Source organism: Podarcis liolepis (assembly GCF_965112155.1).
Source record: "Podarcis liolepis genome assembly, chromosome: 4".
In the NCBI taxonomy this organism is placed as follows: Eukaryota; Metazoa; Chordata; class Lepidosauria; order Squamata; family Lacertidae; genus Podarcis; species Podarcis liolepis.
Genome location: NC_139558.1, coordinates 63,264,090 through 63,290,426, shown reverse-complemented (window position 1 = coordinate 63,290,426; position 26,337 = coordinate 63,264,090).

Here is a 26,337-nt window from a genome sequence, read left to right as displayed (position 1 = left end):
GTGCTACTGGAAGGAATTTTTTTTATTTTGACTATGGCAGACCAACACGGCTACCTATCTGTAACTAATGTCACCTAGTGGGCTTTGTGGCCAAGTGGATATTTGAACTCTCGTCTCCCATGTCTAACCACTATAGCACACTGGTTTTGTGGTTACTATAGAAGTGGGTGCTTGCAATCTCCTCCTTGCACCAGAAAAAGAGGAGGAAACCGCTGTGATTGGGCTGCAGGATTATTTCTGTTGAAGAAAGAGAACCCGATATTTATTACAGCTTATCCATTGCACACAGCACTGGTTACTCAGCAATGAAACCAATTATTGGGTAACCAGCTCTAAATGATCCCAGTGAGAATGTTCTAAGTTTTGCTTGACAATACCAAAGGTCATTTTTCTCTGATAAAAATGGTCTCCGGAGTAAAAGAAAAAAAGAAAAGATATATGTGTGGGAGCATCTGTTCTTTACGGTTTAGCACCCAAAACTATTAGCGAGCTTTTTCATTGTAAAACATAAGGAAAAACAACAGAGTGGTGGAAACTTAAAGAAAGCAGGCACAGAAAACTGACTCTTTCACCTTGATCATTTTATACAAAATATGATACTCATGTGGGAATTATACATCTCCAAGTTTTGTGCATATAAATTAAGAGATAATAGCAAAAACATAAATAATTGATCATAATCAATTTTCAAAATTCCTTATCTAAAATATTTTACACAGTGAAAAGATTTGAGAACTCAAATATTTACAGATTATAAAGGAAATGTTAATTGATTAATTGATTAATTAATTAATTAATATTTCAGGCAAATAAGCATAATGGCTCAGTGCCCCACATTTTTACCCGGTGCATTTCAGGGGTCCTAATGCTTGCTTCTTCTCTGACGATACAAGTTCCTGTAGCTAATAAGACTACATGTAGTAAGTTTTGCCCACATCCCTAAAAGTAATGAACAGACCAGTCATAGAAAATGCCTCTCTATCATATGGAAGATCCAGCCTATTTTTGTGTGTATTTTTGTGACTGTAATATTTTTTAACGGTTTTTAATTGTGGATTTTAAAGGGTTGTAACTCACTCTCAGACCTTCTGGTTAAGGGTGGATAATAAATGTAATAATTAGCACCATTACTAATGATTATAATAATGCTGGACTTCTTGGTACTTCTATGCTGATCATTGCTATAAGAAACCTTTATTATGATACTTTACTAAGCCTTAGCATCTTTGCTCAATAAACTTACAACATTTCTGTGAACAAGCTGAAAGGCGATATGGGTACGTATCTCGAGGCAATTGTTGCCTATTCATGTTTCCCTCTCATGACTTTTGGTAATAAAAATGTACACCTGACCCCATTGTGGAATGAACATTGGTTGTCGGATGTGAAACAGGGACTCGTGGAATGGTTGGCAGGCATCTGAGGATAGGTTTCAGCAGTAGGTGGTAGTTTTAGGCCTTGGGCAGAATCCTTTAGTCCAATATTCAGTGAGGGAGTGATGTGGTTATTCACCCCTTCTGTGGCAGTGATCTCAGGGTTACCTGTTAAAGGGGTCTTGAGGGGAGTCTCTGGCCACAAGTGCACAGTGGTGGGTCAAAATACACCCCTCAGCTATGTGGAAAAAGGGGGCCAGCTGAGTAAACATATGTTTTTGCAGTGTCCCCAAATTCCTGACTGGCCCTGTCTAGTCTCAGACCCGCAGCAGGGGCTGAGAGGGATACACGCCTAGTGCCTAAGCCAAGGTTTCCTACATCTGAAATGTAATAAAGTTGTGGCCATTTTAATTCCATAGATGTTGTCATGAGTTTTCCTTAGCTGGGGTCTGGCTCCCAGGGGGTGGAGACTGCACCTGGGCATGGAAATGAATCCCCATCATGTACTCCCACAATGGTTGTGGTCTAGATAAATTTGCACACAAACAGGCCTTCTGAACAGCCAAAGGCAGTGCTTATATGAAGGCTGATGGGTGGCTTAGTTGGCAAACCCACAAAACTCCAATAAGCACTGATGTGAGATTCAGAAAACATCGCTCATAATATGTTAATTCTGCTTATAATTGCCTTCTGAAAACATTGGCTCAGATTCCCAGATCCTGATGAGCTATATTTGATTCAGCACCACAGAATGGGGAGTTGGCATGAAGCCACTTCAGCCACTTTTGTATTCCTACAGCCCAGGGTTCAGGGAATGCATCCACCTTAATTTACTCCCAGCTGGCATTTAAGAGCCATTCCAGCATTTGGAGAATTGCAAAGGTTGTGAAGACATACCTGCCAGATCACATCCCTGGCTGTGCTGTCTCATTCTCAACACAATTCCTTTGGACCTAGGGCAGGCCAGCTTAGTGTCACTTATGATTTCTTTCACACTGCACAGGAAAACAAAGCATTTGGACTGAAACCCAAGATTAGCAATATGCCCCTCTTATTGCATATTACACACAAATGCTAGCATCACATCATGGAGATAAATACTTTTAGCAACTGAGGGCATATTGAATTCAGTTTCTCTTAGGCAGTTTCAGTCTTTTGGGTGCAAATGATATCACTATATATCCTGAAGTATTTTGCATACTTCATTTATTTACTTTTAATTTATTTTAAAATATTTTCCACCCATCCTACATTCTGATCCTAGGGTGCGATGCAATAAAAGACGAGCGGCAAAGGAACGAAATACCAACATCAAATGATAAAATGAACAAATAAAAACAACAGCAGCAGCAATAGTGATAGCCATCACTATTTTCCCAACGAAATAACAAAACAAATAATTGATTCATAGGGTTGGGGGGACTATTTAGACATGATGCAGATAAGGTAAAGGAAATGTGACAAAGATGCAGACACAGTCAGTTTGCATGTAATGGGAAGCCCAACCATGGCTTAGCAGAAACATGCAGGCATGCAGAAAATGGCTGCTTTGCTTCTCCTCTTGTCCTCCTGCTGCTACACTGCTGCTGTGCTAAGCCATGGCTTCTATAGATGCATTGTGTTTTGTAAGTTTGAAGGAAAGCCTAGTTCCATGCTCAGTTAGCACAAGATGCCTTTGCCCAGTGGTGCTGTGGCCATAGATACTTTTTTTCTTCTGGCCAAGGCTTTGCCCATTAACTTGTGTTTTGGGCTTATGGGGAGAAGCTGTCCCATGAGCCCTTGCAAAGGGGAGTGAAAAGCCTATATAAGGCTGCTTCTCCTGGAGCTCAGGGCCATTTTGCCTTGAGAGCTTCCCACCTGCCCACCCTTGGGTTGGAGCAATTTTGCAACACTGATTGACAGGGCCGGAAAGTAATATTTTTTCTCTCAGCCTGTTTGGCACTTGGTTAGATTTCTTTCCACCTTTCCCTTAGTGAAATCATGACCTTCCTTTGTTAGGCGGAAAAAGGTCATTTGTTGAGGGTGGAAATGGCATTGGGCAGGATCAATATAGCATAAAGGGCCCCCATAAGGGGCCTGTGGGGAGGATTGACCACAGCACAAGCTTGGAGGGAATCTGCACCCTGGTCCCCCCAGTGAGACCTTGATTGCTTGACTTGCACCATGGCAAGGTTCAACAACGGCCGGCTCCCATGGTATAGGTTTGGGGAGATCCAAACCCAGTGGATGCATTCTATTAATGTGGAGCTTGTGGAATCATACTGACCCCAATGCCATGCCAACCTTTACCCTGCTAGTTGCTATCAATAAAGATTTGGCCTGGTTTTATCCCACCAACATCATCTGGTTATTTTGCTGCTCTTATGGATCACATATTGCGACTGCTATGGCAACCTTTAACTTACAATTCTTGAAACCACCAGCTCATATTATTGGATGCACTTTTCATCAATTCTGCAGTATCGATTGCATTGTTGGTTCTTGAATTCCATAGTTATTTTCCATTTTCTGAGGTTCTAGAACAAAACTGCTTTACTGAGCTATTCATGCTGCTTCCTCTGATTAAGGAAACACATCCAATTACATAGGTATATTATTAATGTTCATCTGTAGTTTGGCAAAATTAAAATTGCAATGCCTTCCAATCACTCTCTACGCAGTGCTGTAATCAAGCATTAATTTAGCAAGTTCATTTTTCCATTATACTGTTTTCATCACAAAGTTACTCCATTAATACTTTTCAAATGCCAGTGCTTAGTTTTAGTGGGTCTGGTGCAAAAATGTAAAGGCAACATGTAGTGAGTACAAATAGGGGTCACCTCTAAAACTGTACGTGGGACTATAGTTTTTAATTATTTTGAGCAAAGATGAAGGGTTGGAATGAAGAATCCCAAAACATTAACACTATTGAAATGTTGAGTAGAAACAGCATACTTAAGAAGGCTGATTTTTTTCAAGCCCTACTGATATTTTCCCATTAGGATAATTCAGAACTGAATGGAAATCCTGCTCCTAGATTCTTGAATTTGAAAGCAGCTAAAAAATGTTCACTACCCTGAATCGGGCCATTTCAACTTACACTTTTAACTTAAGTATGGCTAGTTTAAAGTGCCTGAGTGGTGAAAAGCAAGAGCTGTAACTTCTTTCTAGGGATGAGTGAATCTGTCACTTTGGGTTTCTCTCATTTATCCAGTCTTTAGTTCTGTTCTCCACATTTCCACATTAGTTTGAAAGTCTTTTTTTTAAGGGCTTCATGAACATTCACCACCATTAGAGTACTAATTTCTCCTAATATGCACATTTTTCTATATATATGTTTCCCTAAATGTGCACATTTTTACAAATCTTTTTTTTTTGCATAATATAATCCATTTTATGTTATTTTATGTTATATACTGTACATGCACACTTCACCCTTGTATATGCACTTCTGTGCACATTAGTTTGCTGGAGAACTGCATTGTGCAATTCAGAGATGTGCAGATTTCAAAAACTGTGGCTGACTTTCAGTTCACATATTGTGTCCAGAAATGCAAATTAGGCAGGTTCACTTTTAAATGTAAACTGAATTTCTTCCCTATCCTTAATATATGCAGGCTTTGTTGGGTACCTTGCCCTGTGTGGAGTTTCCAATCATTCCCAGAAGAAAGCTTATGAACTTATACAGTAGTTGCACTCAGACAGCGTTCTATGCACATCTTTGGTTAATCACACAGGGGATTGGAACAGAACCTGCAGCTAAGATCATCCAGCATTCAGATGTGTGAATTCTAAGTAAAACTCAGTTGAATACCACCCAATACAACCCATTTTTCTGCATACAATCAGTTTATAATATATCAGAGTTAACTGGGACCCAATGTGACCACAATGAAATCAGGTGCTTGTGAAACTCTACTCTTTCCCTCCTGCCCTGATGACACCACTGATTCATATCCCTGCTAGGTAGCATGACAGCTATCAATCTGGTAAAATATTGCAAATAATCCAAGTGAGAATGGGCAGAAATGTGCCTAAAGTTTACCTGACTATTAATTGCACCCCACTTTCTTCAAAAACATAATGTTTACCATCATTGCAGTTAAAATATTCTGGTAGTAATCTACCAGATTTGAAAATTTGTCTTTCTGTTGATGTTACTCCATAGCTATTCTTGCACAGCTCATTTTTCCTGTCACTTCTTAATACTGCTTTTTTAAAATTAAAAAAAGACTCCCTGCAAGCAGGTGCTAAATCTGCAGAAATAATAAGTGGAGACATGCCAAATTGCATAACTAATGATACTGTAGACTGCAAATAATGAGCAGGAAAATGTAAAGTCATGTTACTGGCCTTTGCAAAAGTATACTTTCTCACCTAGTAGAATCTAACGGCTCCCTGTGAATTTATATAGACAGTGATGTTCCTGTGGTCATACTTAGGCATATAATGACAAGCACCAAATTGTCTGTAATACAAAATATAAAAGAATTGTAGAAACCGTAGCATTCATTTGCACCACTGCAACTTTAGTGCTATCCTAAGCATGGCAGGTGGGTTACAGCCATTTGCCTTTGCCCACTGCTTTCTCAGAACTTACTCAAAATGCCTAATGATTTGGCAACCTAATTTATTCTCCTGTGCACATGGCTAGGGAAGATGAAGCCAACTGAATCTGAACAATGGGATGTGTATGTATATGGTAAATGGTGGTCAGATGGAGTCCCCTTGCCTGGCCAAGGTCCAGCAAGGCAGCAAAAGGAAATTATTTGTACTCATAATTTAAGGACAGAGTGGTGCATTAGTGTTGCGTCTTTGGAGAGGCTCTGAGGATTGTCAAGGTACCATGTGAAGGGCTGACAGTTCTCATCCCCATCTATCTTGAGTACAGCTCTAGTGTTTTACTGAATAGAGTTCAGAGGAGACCACAGGGACAAGATAATAATAATAATAATAATAATAATAATAATAATAATTTATTTATACCCTGCCCACCTGATAAGTGTGAATGGAACCACTTCAAAAGTAGTAGTGGTAGTTAATATCATTTATGAATAATTTCTTATGAGGCCTCTTGAAGAGGGATATAATCACTATGGGATGGGCTATTATTATTTTATTTATGACATTTATCTACAGCTTAATTATTTTCATTTCTAAGTGATGTACATATGAACAATCCACAGAAAATAGTACAATAACAGTTCCTTTGGCTTTGCACCCACTTAATACACTGAAAACTAGATGAGAAAAGGACTTTGAGGAAATCCTAGATGAACAACAATGGAATGAAATTTGGAAAGATGCCTTCTTTAGAACTTGAGAAAACAATTTTAAAGTGGTAAATCAATGGAACATGCACGCTGCAAAATTATATAGAATCAGCCAAAGTAGCTCTCCATTATGCTGGTGAGATTGAAAACTTCCAAGATTGCTGTGGTTCTTTCCTGGGTTCTTATAGTAGGGCAAAACTCTGTCCCATCTCTACCATTGCTGATAGCTGCTGTGCTAGGGCTATTGCTTGTCCACTCGCAGTGTTTCTTAGGAAATAAGTAATCAGGCTATATAAGATTCTGTTTCCTACACAGCATCTTAAGCCAAATTTGCTTTTTGACCCCGATGTGTTCAAGAAGTAATCTTCTGCTCCAACCATTTCTTTCCCCTTTAAAAATAAATAAATAAATTCAGTCTCTATGGCTTCCATGACACGGAGACAGGGGGGAAGAGAGATTCCATCATGGCTACTGTCTAGTTATATAATAGCTCACAAAACTCATAAAATATAGCTTAGAATACCACGTAGAATACCAGCCAAAATACTTTACCATAACCTTCATTTCAATATAATTCAATTTTATTATATTAGCAGTTAGCCTTAAGACAGAAAACCATCAACCATAGCAGTCATAAAAACAAAGAACCCAAAGCATAAAAACATTTGTCTTTGCAGTTCAAACATCAGCAACTATGTACTAAAGAGGCAATACTCGACCTGATTGATGTTTTGGGGTATTTTTTCTTTAAGAAAAAACTACCAAGGGCAGGTGAATTTTGTGTAAAATGGAGACAGGTAAATACAGCAAGAAACAAGTCTCTGCAGCACTCTGAAAGTTTCAAAAGAAAGATGCGCCATTATTTCTTGCCTCTTCATGTACTTGAAACTCTAGGAACCCATTCAGGCATAACAAAAGTGCAGAAGTTATCACGTGAAGAAGGGCAATGGGGACAAGTGTGCTAGTTCCCACCCCTTTTTGTTACCTTTTCGTTGCAATTTTTGGCAGAAGAGAGATTCATATATACTTGAAGTTTTCATCCATGTTTTCAAAGAGGCTCTCAAAGGATGCTTGCTTCATACAGACACCTTCCAAGTCTCAGAAGGTAACAAAAGGAGAAGCAGAAAGACGAAGAATTCAAGATCGTGGTTTGTCTTGTTCCAGATGAACCATGAATTCTAAGTGGGTTCTTTATTTGCCGCTTATGATTCTGACACAATGCTAAGCCAAACAGGGAGTATTGAAGCAGCAGAATTGGGGTAAGTGTGTAGCAGCCATGATTTGGGCTCCAGAAATCGCCATGATTGCTTGTTCATGCTAAACCATGGTTTAACTTAGCATTCACGTGCGACCTGCATTAAGGCATGCATTTGTTGATAACCCAATTCTGTGTTGAATTTAGACCACAGGACCGGAATGTTAGTTAACCAAGATTTCTTGGGGGAGAAAGGTATCACAATTCATGTAAATACAGTTAGGCCGCTATGTAAAAACCATTTGTCACATCTTGTGACTTATTTAGAAAAAGATCTTGGTAAAGGAAGAATTTCCACTATACAGAGTACAGTTAACATCTAGTGGTGCCTTGTAAAAAGAACTAAGAGAGTCCCGACAACAGACCCATTACCAACTGAACCCTATAGGGTCCCTATAGCTCTAATGTGAATTCTAACGAATTCAAGTGTGGAGTGTGTGAATGTTATGATGGTTAGTTGAGATGGACCCTTGGGAAAGCAAATTATTTTGCCACTGCATTTTTACAACTCGTTTAAGAACACATTTAGCTTAATCTGCAGTAAAGAGGGAAGGGGAATTAACACACCTTTTGGGGTGGGGGAGATTGTGGAATAGAGATTCCTACAGTTGCCTGTCAGCAAAGCTTAAGTGGAAAGATGATCCCCAGTGTTCCAAAGGGTCAGTTCAAAACTTCATCCTAAATAGACTGCTCTGTGCAGCATCCTGCGATGTGCACTTGTATTCTGCTCACAGCTCAGGGGAGAAAGCAAAGAAAATCACTCTGGTTTTTTTGGTTGTTGTTACAGTCGGGGTTTCTTTCTATTCCCTTGCTTTCGAAAGTGAATTGTAACTGTTAAGTGAGTTTTTGACAGATTATTCCAAAACTGTCATGCCTGGTAGGAATCCAAATGACCTATTTTCTCAATATACACAAAGGTTTACCTCAAAGAATATAAAGAAGCTGAGGGGACCATTTTCTACAGGAACTTTAATAAAAGTAAGGAGTACAGATGGGCATGAAGCTAACCCTCCTGGTGTGTGCCTGCATACATACACAATATAGATGTCCTAAAATTCAGTACTTGTCATTTGATATAAAGGTAATACTAGGGGCAATCATTATATTGGCTAGTTGGTGGTTGTTTTGGTTTGGGCAAAATCATTTATTTTTTCTAATATTTGCTAGCCTTTAGAAAATGGCCCTTTCTGTATCCAGTGATGGAAAAGATGCTTGGCAGAAAATACTGTTGAATTAACCACCATAACTATAATAGGCATTTGACTAGTGCCCTGAAGAAGACAATCAGAATTGCAGACAGTGTCATAAAATTATTTCCCCTGCTCAACTTAAATGTCTGAAGGTGCAACAACACTCCTTTGCACTTAGCACATGTTCAGACTACCAAAGCCTGATTCAGTTCTTAGCTCTACATGCCCAGAGAGCTAAGGTGTGGAGAGGGAGCAAGACCACACCTCCTTGCCTAGGTTGCTCCTTCAGGTGGCTAGAACCCCTGCAAAATGTGGGGTTCAAATCACATAGAGGAGCCTATGCAACTACAGCTAACTCCCCCCCCCCCAACCTATGCTGAACATGCGGAGGAATAAAAAGTGAAAAGTTGTTAATAATAATAATAATAATAATAATAATAATAATAATAATAATAATTTATTTAGGCCTTGCCTTTTTCACCGATGGGGCTCAAGGCAGCTTACAGATGAAACAAGAACCGCTAAAAACATAGAAAAATAAATCATTAAAATACAATTAAATATTGACAGAATTCAAATTATGTACATATATAAAATGTTTTCTCAAGAAGTGTAAGAGAGAGTAAGGGAGAAGTCTGGATAAATCCAAATATGCGTTTCAAAATGTGGTGGTAAGAAGCCTTTTTCTTTTCACATCCACCTAATGCCAGTTTCAGGGATTTGAGCTGTGACTTACCATTTCATACAGGGTGAGTCCTTTAAAAGAGGCCCTGTAGATACAGAGTACACATATTCCACGGAGCCTCTTTGAAAAGACTCACCCTGTACATCTCTCAGACAGTTTGCTCACTTTGTATAGAGGGGGGGAGTGGCATCTCAAAGAGAAACACGTTTATGGTGAAACAGGTTTTGCAGACCAGGGCCTATTTCATTGGATGCATGGAAGGAATGGGTAGAAATTTGATTTTGTTTGCATTTTCAAGAGATACTACCCAATTCATACTTTTTAAGCCAATATACAGCCACTCTTCAATACAGCCACTCTTCCACATTCGCGTGCAGTTCTCCAGCCAAACAAAGTATACAAACATGCATATATTACAGGAAAGTGTTTATTTCAAAACAATCATTTATTCATGAAAGTAATGAAGAAAAACCCATTATATATGGGGAAATCGCTTGCCGAAATTTGTATATTAGTCAAAACCACATACAAAAAAAAATTGTTTGATGAATTTTCATGAGGATTTTATTATTATTTTACAAAGATCAAAAGGCCAAGCAATGGAAGAGAAGAAAATATGAATACAAAGGAGCAAAAGTGAAAACAACAAAGAGGTAAGCCTCAGTAGACTGAGTCCTAGGTAGGGCTGGGAAAGATCCCTGCCTGATACCCTCCAGAACTACTGCCAGTCACTGTAGACAGAACTGACCCAGATGTACCAACTGCCTGATTTGGTCTAAGGTAGATTCCTTCATGTGTTCATGTCATGTGATATTGACCCTGACGGTTCTCAAACTTTCCTCCCAGCTAGCACTCCAAAATATTTTTCAAAGCACAGAGGCACATTTAGGGCAGGGCAAGTGCCAGGCGTACAGCTGAGAAGGGTTCCTTCTCAAATCCAGTGCTTGCCTGGCTTTGGGAAAGAGGGGTCTGACAGAGTCCTAAAATCCTCCTGCTTCCTTCCCAAAGCCGAGTAAGCACTTATTGGGCTTTGGGAAGGAGGTAGGAGGACTCTAGAAGCCAGAGTCTCGCACCTCCTTCCCAAAGCCTGGTTTAAGCCGGGCAGCAAGTGCTAAGGGGAGGACATCAAATGGCCTTACGCAGGGTGGCATATTACCAAGGTCCGCCCCTGCGAAGCACTATCTTCTTCTTTGGCGATTACTCGTAGCCGAGTAAGCTTGTCTTCCATAAACACGGTTTTAACAATGAGTCCGTAAGTGACTGTGGAGGCCAATTCTGGATCCACACGTCCTTCCACAGCACTATAAATTAGTTATGATATCATTAGTTGTTTCTCCATGTGGCGAATTTCCCCATGAAAGTTTTGTCTCTACCAGTCCTACTTTCATTCTTACCCACCTCCACCCGCATTTAATGACATAATCTTCCACTTGCTGATCCATGTACAAGATGAAAAGTAGCATGCTTTCAATCTCAAAGAAAGTACATCGTCTGCCTAACAGATGACCTGCCGTTCATAATTAATGTCAAAATGCCATTAAACCAAAATGACTGCCTTTCCACTTGATAAATCTTATCTTCTGTCCCCCTCTCTTAAAAAAGAAATCATTTACAGTTTACTTTTATCTGCCCAGCTCTTTTATGTCCTTTCTAGTGCTCTGTTTTGATCTCTCCAGCCAGTTCATGCTATTTTATCACACAACAATTTGGTTTTAGTGGCATAACATCCCCTTAACTAAGGAATAATTGAACCAGGATTTTGCTTAAAAAGTGTCCGATCATACTTTTTTTTTCCTGATTCACAATCTGTTGGAACAGCTGCATGAACAATAAAATGCATCTTGTATTTAGAGCCTAAACTGTTTTTAACTGCAATGAAAGTTATCTTACATTGTGGATACTCATTCCCTCCCCGCCACCCTCTCTTTCAACTCCACGCTTTAAGACCTCCCATAGAAGTATGAAACCTCATTCTGTTTTCTGCAAGTCCTCATTTTGATAGTGTTGGTGGCAGGGCTGGCTCCAGAAATCAACAAAATTAAGACCATGAAAAAGATAAATAATGAGATAAGCAGAGAATGTGGCACCAAAGAGATTGCTTTAAAGCTGGCATGTCAGGAACCTATTTTAAAATATTTATTGTAGTGTCCCTCTTCAAAGTGAAGAACATAGGTTTTCTTTTTCTTTTTTTGTCTTTTCTAGATATAGAGGCATCTCTAGGATCTCCAGGTGGGAATAGCCAATGCATCTAAGCGTCCTCATGTTTGATATGTAAAAGAAATATTCTCCTTGGTGATAATGTGAATTTATTTGTTTAGATGTTTCTCCTAGTTAATCAATCCTAAGGGCCAGGACTATCACCTTTGAATTCTTGAATAGAGGAGTGCAGTTTTATGGTGAGGAAAGAAATGTCTTCTAGGTACTGTGCTATGCGGCCTAGCCCTAAACTATCTGGTATGTATGTAAGCATGGAACAATACATGATTAGACACAGACCTGCCACTATAAATAGCAATCTTCTGTGAAACTTATCGATGAGCTATAAATCTCACACTTTTCGATTCTCCAATTCACCAGCAGAAGCTAATGATGTTAGTGGGAAAGAGTTTGTCCTGCAAACTAATCTGGAGGAAGGGTAGAATACCACAACTTTGAAAAGCCATAAATGAGATTTGGACGGGTCTCTCTAAACATTGTGAAAACAAAGGGGCAACTCATCAGAATGATACCATGTTGACCATTCTCTGTTCCTCTGTAATGTATAGTGAGACTTATCCAGTGAGGTTTCTTTATTGAAGATGAAACACCTTAATTATAGAAAAACAGAAGGCCTAACATTCTGATATCTGATTGTATGACTATTTACATTTATTTAAATCTTATGTAAACCACTTCATAGGGATGCGGGTGGCGCTGTGGGTTAAACCACAGAGTCTAGGACTTGCCGATCAGAAGGTCAGCAGTTCGAATCCTCACGACAGGGTGAGCTCCCGTTGCTCGGTCCCTGCTCCTGCCAACCTAGCAGTTCGAAAGCACGTCAAAGTACAAGTAGAAAAATAGGTACCGCTGAGGCGGGAAGGTAAACAGCGTTTCTGTGCACTGCTCTGGTTCGCCAGAAGCGGCTTAGTCATGCTGGCCACATGACCCGGAAGCTGTACGCCGGCTCCCTTGGCCAGTAAAGCAAGATGAGCACCGCAACCCCAGAGTCGTCCACAACTGGACCTAATGGTCAGGGGTCCCTTTACCTTTTTTTAAACCACTTCATGAGGTCCACCTGAAAAGCAGTTTATAAATATTGTAAATAGATAATTTATTTTTCACATGGTTCTTTATCCTCTCATTTTATCCTCACAACAACCCTGTAATGTAGGTTAGGATGACTGATGGTGTCTGGCTCTGATTCACCCAGTGTATTTCATAGCTGAGAGGGTATTTGAACTCAGATCTCCCAAGTCCTAGTCTCGCCACTATAATACTCCCCGAGACAGGTGCATCATAGTATTTGCTAGTTTGCTTGGGCAAAATAAATTATTTTTCTTTATAATTGCTGGTCTTTTAAAAATGGCCCTTTCTGAATCCAATGGGCCAGTACAAAAATAAAAATAATTCCTGTTTTGAAATACAACATATGCTTGATTCAGTAGCTTCATTTTAAAAAATCCTTTTGATGGTTTCTCAGAATGCATTATATTTATGTACAATCCTAAAGAATTTCACTTGAAAGTAAATCTCTTTGATTTCAAAGAAAGTTGGAAAGAAGCAAATGTGCTTAGGATCATAGGCTTAGAAAGTTTTCAGTAAGGAAAATTTGAAAGCAACATGTAAATTTTCAATTTTCCTTTTTAAAAAGAAAAAAGAAAAAAGAAAGAAAGATTGAATTTCAATGACAAAAACTCTGACTCGATCCAATAAGTAACACAAGGGACTGCCATGAAATCAGTTAGTGAACAGGTGTGTTATTCACGGTGGCTGATAAGGGAAATGGAAATTGGCAGCTTCCAAGAAAGAGTGGAATATCTGCTTATGATTGTAAACTGATCAGCACAAAATGAATGTTTGCATATTTTCCTCCTTAAGTAAGAATTGTTAAAAGCTCTGACATGAAACACGAGCATTTTAAGAACACACAATCAGCTTACTCGGTTTTGTTTCCATAGGCCTTGCCCAGGAAGAAAATGTGGGTTAATGGGTAAATATTTTTATCTGTTTTTTTGGTGTGTTTTTTTTTGCTTTGTTGGCAGCTATTTGAAACACATTTCTTTTTTATGTCATGACTATCATAAATCTCATTTATCAGTAATATGGGGAGCCTCTCTATGGGTTTTATTCAACATAGCTCTAGGGATAACCTTCTATCAGTAAAATAATTTCTACTTATGCAATGGAATTTTCTGCCCCTCTATTATTCCCATTCTTCCCCTAAATCTGTTCCAGGGCTCCCCCCCATCCCTCAGACTTGGGGAGAGTGTGCGGTACACTTGGTGAGGGCAGAAGAGAAGAGGAATTTATGTTGCCCAAGAAAACTGCCCTATGTTTTTACAATAAAACTATCCTTTAAAATAGGGGCAGAATCTGAAACTATGTTTACCAACCTGGAAGAGGCAATGGGTCACAGAATTTAAACTGCTCTGCTTAGGCCAAGATTCTATATTGACATGAGCAAATGCACCTGCACGGAACAAGGAAGACATGAAGTTTGTACAGCTCAGTTGGTTAGTGTGTGGTGCTGATAATGCCAAGGTTGCAAGTTCAGTCCCTGTAAGGGATGGCTGCATATTTCTGCATTGTAGGGGGTTAGATTAGATGATCCTCGTGGTCCCTTCCAACTCTATGATTCTATGAACTAAGAAAAGTCACCTAGTTCAGCAGGTGGACCAAAAGCTCACTAGTTCAGCATTAGGTTGTCACAGTGGCCAAACAGATACCTATGGGAAGCCTAGTCTTGAGTACAACAGCAGTCTCTCCACTTGAGTTTCCCAGCAACTGGTATTCATTCTGACTGTAGAGATCAAATACTCGTGTGTAAGTTAGAATGTTAAGCCAACTGAGGTGCAAGGACTTATGGGGATTTGGATCACAGAAAGTCCGATGCTCTTAGCATCGATGCAACAATGACTGAATTAATGATCACTGTTGACTAGCCACCATCTCCACCTCACTTTCAGCATAAAAAAGGAAATGAAAATAAAATGTAGCGCATTTTGATGAACTATCCTTGACAATTTTCATTTTTATTACAAAAAACAGTCAAGACAGTTCCAGCTGTTCAGCTACCCAAGATGGCCAAACATAACCTATTTTTAATAAGATGAAATAAATATCACTTTCTTTTATCCTTGCAGCCTAACTTAGCAACAGTCTTTGTAATATATGCTTGTTCAGTTTTTGTTCATAGTCAGCTGATGTAGTAACAATGTCTGGGATCCTATATCATTTCTTCCTCCAGGTTCCATTACTCTCTCGGAAATCAATGAAGAATCAGCTATGGCTTTGGAACACATCTTTCCCCCACTTATTCGGCTCTCTAATACTTGAGGCCATGCCACACAAATTTGCTATAGAGATGTGGTTAAGATATGCTTTGTCTGTTTTTTGCCCCTTGTGCATAAAAAACAAGCTAAACCAGATTGGTCTGGCTAACAAGACTACTCTTGCCCTTTTTACTGCTTGTGTATTCTTTTTCTCCATTTACTTTTCTGTGCAATGAGTCCCAGTTTTGGGGAACACAAAATGTGGAAAGGTTTGCAAGTGCAGCACTGAAGGTGTATGCATGTATGGGCATACCAGTACTATTTCATAGAAGGGTAGCCAATGTGGACCTCTCCAGTTGTTGCTGGACTGCAACTCTCATCAGTCCTGCCAGCAAGGTCAGTGTGGGCAGGAATGATGGGAATTGTAGTCCGGTTACATCCAGAAAGCTACACATTGACTATCCCTGTTTTAGCAGATCATGGCAGCCTCTTGTCTTGAATCACTGGTTTGGGGTCACTTTGGGTCTACAGCAAGATAATACATAATTTATTTATTTTTTTCAAATCTATTAAAGATTCTTTATGATGATTCCTTGGAGACTGTGTACTACAAACATGCAGCTAAATTTATGCAAGTTTACTTAGAAGTAAGTCCTACTGAATCCAGTGGCACTTACTCCTAAATGAGGGTGTATGAGATTTCAGCCTTAAACTGAGCAAAGCAGAAGCTACTACCATTCTGATTAAAAGGATGGGGGAAGTTACTTACATGAAGGAAAGAGAATTATGGAAGTAATTACTCCCCCTGTCTATCCACATTTTACAAAAGTCAGTAAATTATGTTACAGGTTCTATTTAATACTTTCCTTGACACCAAAAAATGTATTTCATTATATATTAAAGAATGCATAGCCAATGAAGCACATGTATTAATTCAGAACCATATGCCTCCTTGCAGATAAGAGGGAAGAAAAGCCTGTTACAGATGTTTCCAAAAAATAAGAAATTCCCTCTATCTAAACAATAAATGTCTACAATTGATTGTTGGAATGATATTACTTCTAAGATTTTGTGTTTTTTTTAATGGAAAGGTGAAGGCATTTCAATCCCTGTCGTCTAACTAAAGTCCCTAAACTAGAAATACTTGCAAGTATTTGATCTTTCAAGCTGTTGATATTATGCCTGGAAGAAATATTTAAAGCTGAAGGTTGCTCCCCGCCTACTAAGCTGAGAAGCCAAAGTCTGGCAATTTGTCCCTCCATTCCGCTGCCCTCCCTGCTGTGTCTCTTCACCCTAGAAAACAAAACCTGTTTAACAAAACTACTGACGTATAATTAAATTGCAAGTTATAAACCAGGCAGAGGGGGAGATCTGCTACCTTGAATCCCAGAAATAAGTGCCATATTTCAAGTTTAAAGGAAAACAAAATTAGTTCTTTAACACAACATTCTTTTTAAATCTTAACTCTGCAGAACACTGAAGGTTCGAATCACAAGACTGGTAGTAACTAGCAAAGAAAAATAGCTAACTGATGGTTCACATTAATTCCAAACTTGGCCTGATTTTAGGAGATTTCGTGGTAGCATTAAAGAGCTGCAAATTGTTTGTTATTTATATGACTGGTATATTTTTTTTACTCCATAGTGCAACACCATTCATATTTTCTGCCTCGTGTTCCAATATGTTTTGTGATGCTCCACGAAACCAGATATCTTCACCAAAAATTTCTTGCAACATTCCAAGTAACCCAGAAAAAGTTATTAGCCTGCCATCTATCGAGCGATTGATCGAGCGATCTAATTGTCTATGAGGCTACTAGTCTTTTTAGCTGACTATTTAAAGCATTGATTTCTACCAGGATAGAGATTATCTTTTCTCCATGGCTAGTACTGAAGCCAAGTAAGCCAGCGGAGGAGGAGTGAAGTTATCTGTACCTTAGCGACTAGGCAATTTGTAAAATACAAGGCCACTCTAGTGGTCAAAAATAGATAGCAATGGGTTGAGTGTACAACCATAGTGCATGGTTTCATGCAAGGAACATGCAAGGTGTTCCTTGCATGAAAAGGGGCAGTCATGGCAAAACGATCTGCAAGATTCAGCACCAACTCCAAAGTCATGTGGATTCTTTCGTCATCATCAAGTGGGGATACAGATTCTAAAGTTGAAAGTCTATACTACATGTACAGGCTCAGTGCATAATTTAGAGCCTGGATAATAATTTAGAACAATTTAGAGTTCTGAATTAAGTGTGGAAGCCCTGACAGGTAAAGCAATTATGCCCCAACATGGCCCTTTCCCCATTAGCCCCCTTCACATTAACAAAGGCTGGAATGGGCTATAGTGTCCTCAAAGCATGTAGCCAATGGGTTGCTTGCTTCTATGTTTCAGGATTTCCCCATCAGTAGAATCATGACAAAATCAATATAGAAGAAAAAATAATCAGAGGCAAATGAAATGGCATCAGAGAAAAGAATAGTATTTAACTGGTAGCCAAAAACCAGCAATTAAGAGACAATATAAATCGCCTTAGGGCAAGGAGTTCCACAAGTTAGGTGCTGCTGGTACAGAGAAGGTCCTTTCACTCATTCCCCCCAACTGCAGTTCAGCTAGTGCAGTTCACATAATGGTGGTTTTTAATGCATGCCGGTCGCTTAATGACTGAAACATCAAGTGATGATTTGCATGCATGAAGGAGCCAATATAAATCATGATACTTGGTCAAATTTTCATCTGACTTCACATACACTTTGAATGGGAAGTATTCATTCATTTGCCGGTCAGTAAGTGATGAAAAATGTAGTCCTGTACAAGTATACATACACAAATGAATCCCAAGAAGTGTAAATCCTCAAGCTCATTTTTCAGCACAAATTTATACTTTTAAAGTTGGATTAACTTAATCAGTATAAGAGAGGTGTGTGAAATGTGGGAGAAGTGGAAATGATAAGTCTACAAACATTTGAGATTTTTTAAAGAAAATGGTTGTCTTTTTTTAATAGCTGGGTGGGATGGTGACTAAGGCAGCATTTTCAATTAGACTCCAGGTCATTAATGTTGATTACATTCTTCTTCTTACCATAAGTCTTTATTTAATGAAAATGTATGCCTCCTACTAAACAGCCATGTAGTTAAAGAACAATACAGCAGGATTTGATTGCCCTATTAACCATAATCATCATGAGACTGGGAGTAATAATTTAATGACTTGCATTCTTGTACTATTTTTGGTGGTGCTCATTTAGCTGCATGCCACAATGGTATCTGCAATGGTTTTTTTTTACTTGCCAGCACTAATTCATAGGTGCATGTAAGCAGTCATTTAAAGAAAAGACCTGATGGTACTCCAGTCACTATCAATGGAATTTGTACAATAAAATGGGCGAAGTTCTTTAAACATAAGCTATTGAGGATTCTTAAGAAGAAGGAATTCTCTTGCATTTGAGTCACAAACGTTTTATCACTTAGTTGATTGCTTCCCATTGACACAACCTGATGCACCTCCAGTAACCTTTAGAGCAGGCATCCCCAAACTTGGCCCTCCAGATGTTTTGGGACTACAACTCCCATCATCCCTAGCTAACAGGACCAGTAGTCAGAGGTGATGGGAATTGTAGTCCCAAAACCTCTGGAGGGCTGAGTTTGGGGATGCCTGCTTTTGAGAAAGAAAATACGTGGAATTGACCAATCATGGAGCAAGTAGCCAAATCACTCTGGAGGGCACTGCTACGTGGCTACCTTGCTTCTGACTCACTTGTTCTATGTGATTTCTTCACCCAGTTAGAGCTTGAATGAAATGGTGATAATGCCACAAGGAATCACCCTATTAGCATATATACTGTACATCAGGGCAAATTTTTCAGTCATTAGTTTTCATAACCCACAATGCTACCAAAAGGGCACAACTACATATGATGCTAAACACTAGCCACATGTAGACTATGGAGTCTTTTAAGTAATGACAGTAACAGCCACTCTGGATCAGGATAAATACTGTGGCAAGTGGGGAAGTGGTCATGCTTTCTCTCTGCTGCAGTTCCAGACCCTTGGGATCCCTTCTGCAATCCTATGAAATCATCTCTCAAGCAGTAGCTTGAGTAGTCTGTAAAGTGGTACCTCGGGTTACAGGTGCTTCAGGTTACATACGCTTCAGGTTACAGACTCCGCTAACCCAGAAATAGTACCTCGGGTTAAGAACTTTGCTTCATGATGAGAACAGAAATTGTGCAGCGGCAGCACAGCAGCAGGAGGAGGCCCCATTTGCTAAAGTGGTGCTTCAGGTTAAGAACAGTTTCAGGTTAAGGACAGACCTCCAGAACGAATTAAGTTCTTAACCCGAGGTACCACTGTATTGTTAATAAAGGTTCCATTGGGACCAATGGAAGTTCCCTCCCTATGCAAATTGTGTGTGTGTGGATGGGTGGGTGGGTGGGTGCGTGCAAGAGAGAGATTGATTCCTGTTCAGGTTGTGATAGAAGTGAAGATGTTTTGCTCCCAAGAAATCCAACTACCACAATTGGGGATATGATAATATTATAATAGTTTCACTAAATTTTATTAAGCGTGCAGGTATAGCAGAACATTTGGGAGGAATCTGCTTTGATAAGATTATACATAAGCTTGCTGCCATGCACCCACAATAAACACAGGTGCACAGTTTGTGCTACAACACATAGAGGTCAGCGTGTAGCAAATGCTATTGCTACATTTCCCCTGTTCCTTGCACGTTGCCAACTGCTGTCAAGCAAGCTGTTTCCTGAGTGGTATCTGACTAAAGTCTTGGGCAGAAGGAAGGAAGCATTATTTCAGGAACAGGACACAGTCACAGTCTTAATCACTATATGCCCTAATATCACATTTCTAATCACTGTGCATCCAATGCTGTCATTCTTTTCAGGCAACAAACTTCCACTTGCAAAACAAAGCACCTCACTCACCTCACCAGTGTGGTGTAGTGGTTAAGAGCAGTAGTCTTGTAATCTGGTGAACCGGGTTCGCATCTCCGCTCCTCCACATGCAGCTGCTGAGTGACCTTGGGCTAGACACACTTCTCTGAAGTCTCTCAGCCCCACTCACCTCACAGAGTGTTTGTTGTGGGGGAGGAAGGGAAAGGAGAATGTTAGCTGTTTTGAGACTCCTTGGGGTAGCAATAAAGCGGGATATCAAATCCAAACTCCTCCTCCTCCTCTTCTTCTTCTTCTTCTTCTCTTCACTGGAGTCACCATGCACCCTCAAAATCTACCCTAGAAGGTTGGGGGAGAGGAGAGGAGAGGAGAGGAAGGAGAAAGGGCTCTAAACCCCAAAAGGCAACCCCTATGGAAGGGGCAGAGCTTTGCAACACACCTCTTCTGCACTCAACTAACACAACTAACCATCAGCCTCTTTCCCTCTTTCCCTTCACAGTAAGCTTTCCATTGTTATAGAAAGTTTAATCTTGGTAAGACTACAAAATGTTTGATAGCTGCAAAAAATATAGATGCACATGCTGTGTATCCAATTTGAATATCCCCCAAGAGTATGAATGTTTATTGTATGTGTCTGGCTCCCTTTTCAATGTATATGTATATTTAAAAAATAGTGAATCAGCTCCAGATTTCTTCATGTCATTGCACATCAAGTTTTGCAATATGACACATCCTGACATAGTATTTCTATCCATGTTGTGTTTCAGCTGTGCCACTGTTATATATATTTTTAATTGACACTTTGGTGGCAGATGGTATAAATGGGCATGCATTTAATTTACTGGCTTATCCTTGCTTGACTGCTGTCTTTGGCACAATGCACAACATTTTAAGTTCAGGCCAGTAACAGCTGTTCTTGTCAATGACAAGGAAATTTCTTCTGGGGTCACTTTAGACTATGGCTTATCTGCTTGTGTTCTTTCTGCACATAATGGGTTTCTCCCATGCAAAGGGCTTTCAGTATCAGTCAGAAAATGATTCTTTGTTCCGTTTTGTCTACCAAGTGGGTTTTCAGTGCTGGGTCTCCTACTCCCTCACCAGCCTTGAAGCAATGCAGAATTCAAGCCATATTTCTCAGGCTGGCAGCCAGCACTGATACTATGTAATCCTTGACGCATTGTCACTGTGCAAGAAAGCACCAGAGAGAAGACTGATGCTGTGGTGGTCACCTAGGCTGGGTCAATGAGCCAAAGGATCAGAGCAGAGTGTGCATAACTCATGTGGAAGGCAGCGTGACATCTACTCTCACTCTTTCCTGCATTTGCCTCCCTTTCCATTATATCTGACATTTTGGAAGCTGAGCTTTGTTACAAGCATTTGGCTTTTATCATTGAAGAGAAAATATTAATCTCTCCTAAGGAATGATGCCTATGAAAAGAAAAGATATGCAACACTGTATATGCTATTACAACAACTACTACTACCAAAAATAGGATGGTGTCTTATGCTGCTGTGACTATTTGTGTGTCCAGATGACTTTATTCACAATACTTTTAATACAATTATTCACAAATAGACTGCTGGTTAATGTGAGCAAAAGCACCAGAGCAATAGCATGCAGTAAGGAGTATTTACTGAATGACTGAAGGTAACAGGGTAACAGGGTCCTTGCTGGAGAGATTATATTTTCTGTAGTATTTTCTGGGGATCAATACTCTCTCTTTTTTCCCTTCCACCACTCTACTCTCTATGATTCATGTTATACCAGCACCAAATGAGAAAGTTTGCCATTGTGGGGGAACCACAGCAGCTATAGTTCTGAAGTTTGGCAGGCTCCAACCCCTCAGAAGAGGTGACCACTCTTGCAAATCATATCCAATTCTGGCAGGATATGAAAAAGAGTTATAAATTCTTCCTTAGTTTAAGAAACCAAAATTTAAAGGTGTCCTGCATGAAAATCCCTGGACATATATGCGTACCTTTTAGCAGGCTTAAACCCCTCTGGTGAGTTTCCTGTTCCTGCAGATTTCTTTTTTTAAAAAAAATGATATTTATTAAAGTTTCAAAGAAAAGATTACATAAATAAAAAGAGGGAAAAAAGAAAAAGAAATAAAAAGGAAAAAAATACAAAATACAGAAAAAAAGATAAAAAACACTTAAAAAACACATCAATCTTTCCATGCCTTACATTTCATTTCCTTACTTCCCTGACCTCCTCACACCTCCCTTTTTTGTATTCCAGTTCTGTTAGTTAATTCAGCAATTCCTTTCCCTCTTTGTTTTTGTCTTAATCCTTTAATATATTATAACTTTGGATTTTCACCTGTTAACAATCCATTTTTACATACACCTTTATAACATTACTGCTAAAACCACTTAACTTCATTCTGACATCATTCTAACATTCATTAATTTTGCAGTATTTCTGTAAATAGTCTTTAAATTTCTTCCAATCTTCTTCCACCGACTCTTCTCCCTGGTCTCAGATTCTGCCAGTCATTTCTGCCAGTTCCATATAGTCCATCACCTTCATCTGCCATTCTTCCAGAGTGGGTCTGTGCCTGCAAATTTCATCTACTTCTGTGCAAATGAAAATGAAGTTATAGCCATTTGTTATATTCTTCACTATAGGGCCTTTTTTAAACAGATCTAATTTGGTCCTAAGTATGTCACATAGGAAAGAGAGAGTGACTCGAAATACAATGAGCTGCTTTGAGAGCTACAGGTACTGATAGTAGTTAAATCTTCTACATGAGTTCTCAGAGTGCAATTTTCTGCTCTGTGGCAGCACTGACCATCTTTTGAGCAGAAAATAGTCCCATGAGCAACAGCATGTGTATAGGACACTGTTGTTCTCCAGTAGCTCTTTCTATATCTTAATTTATATTTATAGAGCTTGCAAAAATGTGAACAAGCATCTTCTTTATATAAAAAAATAAATGAGTAAAATATGGTTCTTCTTTTCTCCCCCCCCCCAAAAAAAGAACCCCTATATTGAAAAGGCAATGAATAACAACACAGAGATCAGGGGATGATTCAACTACTAGATGATGATTCAACTACTAGATAGACTTCACCTTTACTATTTAAGAGAAAAGAGTTTTTCTTTAAATTGAAATTCCTTTGCATTAACTCTGTGAATTTTAGCACAGCAAGCTTTAAATTATACATGATTTTTTAAAAGTAATAATCTCAGCCTATGAAAAATACCATTAGTTCTGTGCATTCACTGCCGTGCTGCTTTCCTTTCTGTAATAATGATTCAGATATAGTAAGAAATTCCCACTAGCCTTTATCTACAAAACCTAAACAGTATTTTGTACGTTATTTGTTGTTCTTTTGACAGTATACAAGACATAGGATTTCCCCAGGCCTACATAACAAACCTAGACATGAGGACTTGAGCCTGTGCTGGATCTTGATCTAGTGACCTGAGGGATGTCAAGTGAGGAGTCAACCTCCATGCTATTGCCCACCCGAATCTAACAGAAGGATCAAATAGGCAAACCATCTGAAGAGCTACCTTTTGCCAGCAGGCCAGAGAAGGTCAGATGAGATTTAACTGTTCCCTGTCAGAGTTTGCAAGTCATCTTTGCTTATTAGTTGGAGCACCTGGAAGACCAGCCCTTTCTGGTTGCAGACTGCATTTCCCCTCCATCCTGCCTGCACTAAGCTTCCTAGAAGTGAAATCGGACCCTATGCTACTGTAAAATTAAATCTTCAAAATAATAAACAGGAACACAGTACATCCTTATTAATAATTTTCCAATTTTCTGTTCTTTCTTCTATCAGATACCATCTGATCGCTTCCTTTCCCTCTTAGGAAGTGCAATTTCCTTGATTTTCTTGTGCTAATAACTTTCCCAGCTAGCAAAATATACACTTGAATATAGCTGTGTGGATGGTCTATTCCCTTATCCTTTAGACCTTTGATTGATTGTGCATAGGAACTCCCAGTTTCCACCAACTTACCCAGCATCTTTTAGCTTTTGTCTGAGTAACAATCACAAATGTAATGTTTTATATTGTAAAATGCAATGACCTGCTTTGTACAATGTGGTAAGCCAAACTATGACTTACTTGGACCACATACTGAAGATATTTAAAGCCCTGAATAGTTTAGAACAACCAGAATAGCTCTTCATCCTCCTGCATGAGCCTGATCACATACCTGACCACAAAGTCATCAGGAGGATCTTTACCATATTACTCTTATTCTTATTCTTACTTATTAAACATATTATTCTCATTTTCATTACAAAAATAACACAAAATCTCTTACAAAAATAAATAAATAAATAACACCTACATTAAAACCAGCATAAAACAAAAGAGAGAGAAAAATATTAAATGTTTTCATATTTGTTTAAAGATAGGACTAAACCAGCCCACCCACTGAAGGAGGCCACAGATAATTAAAAGCCAAATGCCTAGGAGAAAATAAATGTTTTTGCCTGGTGTCGAAAGATAGGCAATAGTGCCTAAAGATGAGGCAAGCAGGGGGCCATCATTGAAAAGGTCCATTACTGTCTTGCGACCCTCTGAACCTACCAAAGATGGACCCCGAGAGAAGGGCCTAAGATGACAATCACAGAGTCTGGATTGGTTCATATGTGGAGAGGCAGTATTTCAGGTATTGAGTCCTGAGCAGCAAAAGGCTTTATAGATCAAAACCAGCACATTGAATTGGGATCAGGAACTAACCAGTAGTCAGCGTACTTGTGCCAGTATTGGTGCTTTGTGCTCGAACCATCTTGCTCTGGGTAGCAACCTGGCTGCCAAATTCTGCCTTAGCTGCAGTTTCCGAACTGTCTTCGGAGACAGCTCCATGCATAACATATCACAGTAATCTAACCCAGAAGTTGCCAGAGCATAGACCACAGAAGTTAGGGTATGCCTGTACAAGTTAGGAACATGAACTGGTTAGCAGACGCTTAGGGTCTTGATGCTGTGATTATGATGAATCATTAGAACTAATACCGTCAGCCCAAGCCTCTCATTTGTACATTTAGAAATATAATTATTAAATATCCCCTGTGTTTATTCTTTTCTTCTTTTTGTAAACAGCTTTGCGGTTTCATTACAATCACGCAATATGTAAATCTTGAGAAATGAACAAATATTTTATTTTCTCCTGCAAATAGGACATGTTTCTGCATTTTGTATGTCACAATAAAGGGCCATGTTGCCTTGCTCAACACAGTGTCTTCCAGTTGTTTTGAACTCCAACTTCTATTAGCTCCAACCAGCATGGTCAGTGACCAGGCATGCTGCAAATTGTACTCCAAAATTTATTGAGAGCATGACATGGGGGACAGCAGGACTAGATTATATGATGTAGAAAAAGAAAATTAATTCCTGTCTCAGTCATCATTATAAGCCCTGCTCAGGAATCTCTTTTTGGCTAGACATTCACAAATTAATGTTCTTGGCAGTTACTCACACCCACCTTGTCCTCATTATAGAGGTACAAGGCACTAGATCCATTTGAAAGAGTGGCAGTAAATGCAAAATCTAGCCATACTTGCACAGCAAAACTGTCTGTCTGTCTGGAATCATTTGCCATTTGACTGAGTGAGTTGGCACATAAGGGTTGGGAAATTACCTATAATCCTGATCTGAGAGAAAGTCGGGAATATCAAGCTTTCCTTCCTCATTCTGCTTTTCTTATTAGTAAACAGCTATTCTGCTTGATAAATATCCCCTGATTAGATACTTTAACGAGTTGCTTCATTTCTTATGCAATACAAGTGATTTAAATCAAATATCTAACAAAGGCCCTTGCAATGAGTGACCTTTGCTTTGTCAAACGTGGTCTGGTTGCGGGGCGGGGCGGGGGGTAAATGATTGAAAAGAAACTGTAGTTAAAAAGCCTTCAGGATGCCTGTTGAGTTCAAGCACAATAGCTCAATAAGAGGTCTTGAGAGAGAGTGTGTGTGTTTTTTTTTTTGGGGGGGGGGGCTCTTGTGGCAAATCTGTCTGCTCTGGAAAGCTTGAAGTTCGATTTGCAGCATTTGTCTAAGATGGGAAACTGCAGCCACAATAGTAGCAAATTTCTAATTCTAAATACCTAAAGGAAAGAGGGATAGGATTTCAGTTCTTTTGACTGTTCTCTCCCCCGACAAGCAAAGAAAAGAAAAGAGGAACTCTTAAAGAAAAATAAAATAACACGAGCTGTGCAGGACATTGAAATGCAGGGCACACAGCTAA